The sequence below is a fragment of the Dama dama genome, chromosome 30 (assembly GCF_033118175.1).
Source record: "Dama dama isolate Ldn47 chromosome 30, ASM3311817v1, whole genome shotgun sequence".
Taxonomy (NCBI): Eukaryota; Metazoa; Chordata; class Mammalia; order Artiodactyla; family Cervidae; genus Dama; species Dama dama.
This window is the reverse complement of record NC_083710.1, coordinates 18512736-18517278: the sequence shown is the minus strand read 5'-3', so window position 1 is coordinate 18517278 and position 4543 is coordinate 18512736.

The following is a 4543-nucleotide window of genomic DNA, read 5'->3' as shown; positions in this document are numbered from 1 at the left end:
TCTCTGCACCCACGGCCAAGGCTATCCCAGGCTGTGATCAGCGATGGTGACTGATTATGCAGGGTGACAATTGGCCTTATAGCTCAGAGCTGTTGTTTTCTGAAGCTGCTCAAATTGGACTGAGAAGGAAGTGGCTGAGTAATTCTGAGGTCCCAGGGTCACCCGTGTAGCACCTCTTCCCCCGTTTTGCCTTCCCATTTGCCGAGTGCCAACTCTGCCCCTAATAGCACCTCAGGTCCTCCTGGGTGTTCAGGGTGATGGTGCAGGGCCTGAACTCCTGTCTTGGCAGCTCTGCCCAGGATCTTTAATGCCCCAGGCTCCCAATAGCATGAAAACAGTGAGGAAGACCAAGGTCCTTCCGCCTAGCACATGGTCTTCACTACTGTGACCCCTGGGGGCACCGTGTAGGCAAGGAAAGACCTCACACCAACACTAACCATTTATCTCCCTAAGGAACGTGTGTCTAGGACCACCGAAATATAAGAGATGTTCCTTTTGTAGCAATTGATTGAAAAGCTGTGTCTAGGGACTTCCCTGGTGGTCCAGTGGTCAGGAATGCACCTTGCATTTCAGGAGACTTGGATTTGATCCCTGGTCATGGTAGTAAGATCCCACCGGCCACAGGGCACACGACTAAGCCTGTGCGCCATCACTATTGAGCCCACGCACCAGTGAAAGACCTCACGTGACACGCCAGAGATCCCTTGTGCCACAACTAAGACCCCACGCAGCCAAATAAATAAATAAATAAATAAATAAATAAATATTTTTTTAAAAAAAGAAAAATTGTGTCGAAATGAAAGCAGTTACCTTCACCTAGGCTTTTCCATATCCCGTTACTGGATAGTAAACATTCAGGATGGGCAGGACCTTGTTTCTTCTCTCTTGTGTTTCGGCCTTTTGTGTCTGATTTCCCAGAAAGGTTAACACCATCACCATCGACTCAGTTGGCCGGGGTAGGGAAACCTCGTGGTCCCCTTTGACTTTCTTCCTGTCTCACCTTGAACCCCCATTTCCCCACCCCCACCCCAGGATAATCAACCACTGAATTCTATAGACTCCACTCTCTAAAGGCCACACACCCAGCTGCCGTCTCCATTCCCACTGCCATGAACTTATTCCAGGCTTTCATTTTTCTTTAGTTGATCTATGATGGGAGACTCTGACCTTCCCTCTCATGTCCTATTTTCCTTGCCGCCTTGTATGTCTTTCTAAAATTGAATCAGTCATGCCCACACTTAAAATCCTCTGTCATTTCACTCGGAGAATTAAGTCCAAATCTTTTAGTGAGATACAAATATACCTTCATGTCTGACCCCAAATCCCCAAATCAGTCTTGTACCTCCCCGGTCTCCTCCCACTTAATCTGCATCCCAAACACACCACACTTCTGTGGGGTTTCCCTCTGGGGGCGTTTGTGTCTGTCATCCCCTCCTCATGGAATGTCTCTTTTCTTGTCTCACCTGGACACACCTCTCAAGGTGCCAGCTCAAAAGTCACCCTCTAAGAAATCAACCCTGAATATTCATTGGAAGGACTGATGCTGAAGCTGAAGAGCCCACTCATAGGAAAAGACCCTGATGCTGGGAAAGATTGAAGGTGGGAGGAGAAGGGGATGATAGAGGATGAGATGGTTGGATGGCATCACTGACTCAATGGATATTAGTTTGAGCAAAGTCCAGCAGATAGTGAAGGACAGGCAAGCCTGGTGTGCTGCTGTCCATGGGGTCGCCAAGTATCAGACATGACTTAGCAACTGAACAACAACACACAACCTTCCTTGACTGCCTCTGACAAATTAATTATTCCTCTTCGTGTTCTCACGGCCCTTCGTATAAGCCTTATTCAGCATTTGGCCGCATTATTTTAATTATTTGTTTTCCTATCAGCCCTCATTCGAGGGCAGTTTAGTCATCATGGTATTCCCTAATGGCCCCACCGGAGGGAGGAGCCCGGCACATGTTTGTGAAATTTACAAGTGTGTTTCCTGTCTCAAGTTACACACTCTCTCTCTTGTCCTTCTCTGCCAGAGGTATGACGGGAGACCAAGAGGAGAGAGCCTAGATCAGACAATGCTAGTACTCACTAGCATTTCAAAAGTTCTGCTGTGTGCTCAGAAAAAGCTTCCTCCCAGAACTCACGTGGTGAAGCATCATTGAAGCAGGCCACGGCACACAGGTGAAAATTCTACCCATCACCCCCAGAGAGGCTGTGTTTGGAAAACCCGTGTTGATTTTAACTTGAGTGTTAGTCACCCATAAAATGCTGCCAGAAGTCTCTCTGGGCCTGGCCCCAATTGCAAACTGTGTGCTGTTTGTTTTCTAAGCTGCGCTTTGTTAAAATAGCAATTCCCAGTTTGCCTCAGGTGTAGAGTTTAGGTTCATGGTTCATTGGATATTTTAGGAAAATATCAGCAAACATTCCAATCCCTGAATCCCCCTCCTGACACTCGTGAGGTTTAGGTTGTTTGTGCACATGGCTGAGATTTTTCAGAGAACAGATTGCTGATAATGGCCTTTCCATCTCCTGGCCCTCTCCCAGAAGAACCATGTTTAAGCTCTCGGTAGATTTGAATGTCCACAAAACATCACTCTCCAAGGTAAGTCTGGGGGTGGTTTCAGGGGACTTGGAGTCCCTGTTAGATGCAGACCCCGGGACTGCACTGGAGATGAGGCCACCCTTGGCCTTTTCCTGGGAGCTCTAGCCAGACTGAAAGAATGAATGAACAAAGAAATCTTCCTCATAAAAGGAAGATTTAAAAAGAGGATCAATTCAGTTGATCAGCTCAATCCTTTGAAAACAGGATTTGAAAACCCAATTTTAATAATATTTTCCCTTCTCATCTACCTTCTACTCTCCTCTCTAGAGGTTTATCCCCTTGCTTTTGAGTGACTTGGTGAAGTCACTCACCAACCTTTCCTTTGCTGGGTTGACATTCAGTGTCAGACAGTAAAAAAGACCATCAGTGGTAGCACAGGGAGCTCAGGTCTGTACTCTATTGATGACCTAGAGGGGTGGGATGGGGGTGGGATGGGGGTGGGTGGGAGAGAGGCTCAAGACAGAGACTTACATATATATGTGTAAGTTTATATATATATATACATACTTATAGCTGATTCACATTGTCATACAACCTAAACTAACACAACATTGTAAAGCAATTATACTCCAATTAAAAAAGAGAAAAAAAAAAAGACCATTAGTGACCATTGCACAGGACCAGAAAAGTAATGACTCTGTAATGAATTCTGACCAAAACAAAAGTAGGAGGAAAGGATCAAGGAATGATGGTAGCATATAAAACGCCTTCATTGGAGAAAATGACATCAGGTCGGCTGTCAGTCTTCATCAGTCAGGTTTGTGTGCTGGAGGCGGTGTTGACAGAACAGATTGGGTGCTGGGGAGATGTTGGGGGAGCAGCCAGGTGGTGAAAGGGGGCGGGGGAGGTGATTGTTATTAGAGCTCCAGCAAAGGTGAAGAAAATAAATCACAGTCGTGGAAAGAAGCTGCTCCAACTGTGTCATCAAGTGGAATCTCTGAGCATGAGGGCAGTGCTGCCTCATTTCTGCCTGGGCACCTATTGGTGACAGCTGCTTGTCAGACCTTCAGGAATGAGTGAGTGTACGTTGAACTAAAACAGATGTTCTTAGAAGTGTACATCCAATTAAGTTACATGAATCAATTAATGAGTATTATGTGGAACAGAGAAAGATGTAGGAGTGAATAGCTGTGGTTTGAAGGCACGCTGCCCCACAGATAGGGTGCAGCTACTGACCACCTGTCAACTCAGTCAGTGGAATCACTGACTGATGATTTTGATTTTGACTGTTTCTTTTGATGGCTTCTTGAGGAGCCCAGGTGCTCACGCTGTCTTAGAAGGTGTGTCACCCTGATCCTGGACTAAAAAATGTAATAAGGCAGACTCTGGCTACAAGATGCTCAGACCATAGTAAGGGAGACGGTCAAGAATATTAGCCATGAAACCACAGTGAGAAAACATCAGACTACAGGTATGCACAGCATGGGCTTCCCTTGTAGCTCTGCTGCTGCTGCTAAGTCACTTCAGTCGTGTCCAACTCTGTGCGACCCCATAGACGGCAGCCCACCAGGCTCCCCCGTCCCTGGGATTCTCCAGGCAAGAACGCTGGAGTGGGTTGCCATTTCCTTCTCCAGTGCATGAAAGTGAAAAGTGAAAGTGAAGTCGCTCAGTCATGTCCGACTCTTAGCAACCCCATGAACTGCAGCCCACCAGGCTCCTCCATTCATGGGATTTTCCAGGCAAGAATACTGGAGTGGGGTGCCATTGCCTTCTCCGCCCTTGTAGCTCAGCTGGTATCAAATCTGCCTGCAGTCCAGGAGACCCTGGTTCAATTCCTGGATTGGGAAGATCCCCTGGAGAAGGGATAGGCTACCTACTCCAGTATTCTTAGGCTTCCCTGTGGCTCAGATGGTAAAGAATCTGCCTGCAATGCGGGAGACCTGGGTCGATCCCTGAGTTGGGAATATCCCCTGGAGAAGGGAGTGGCTACCCACTCTAGTAGTA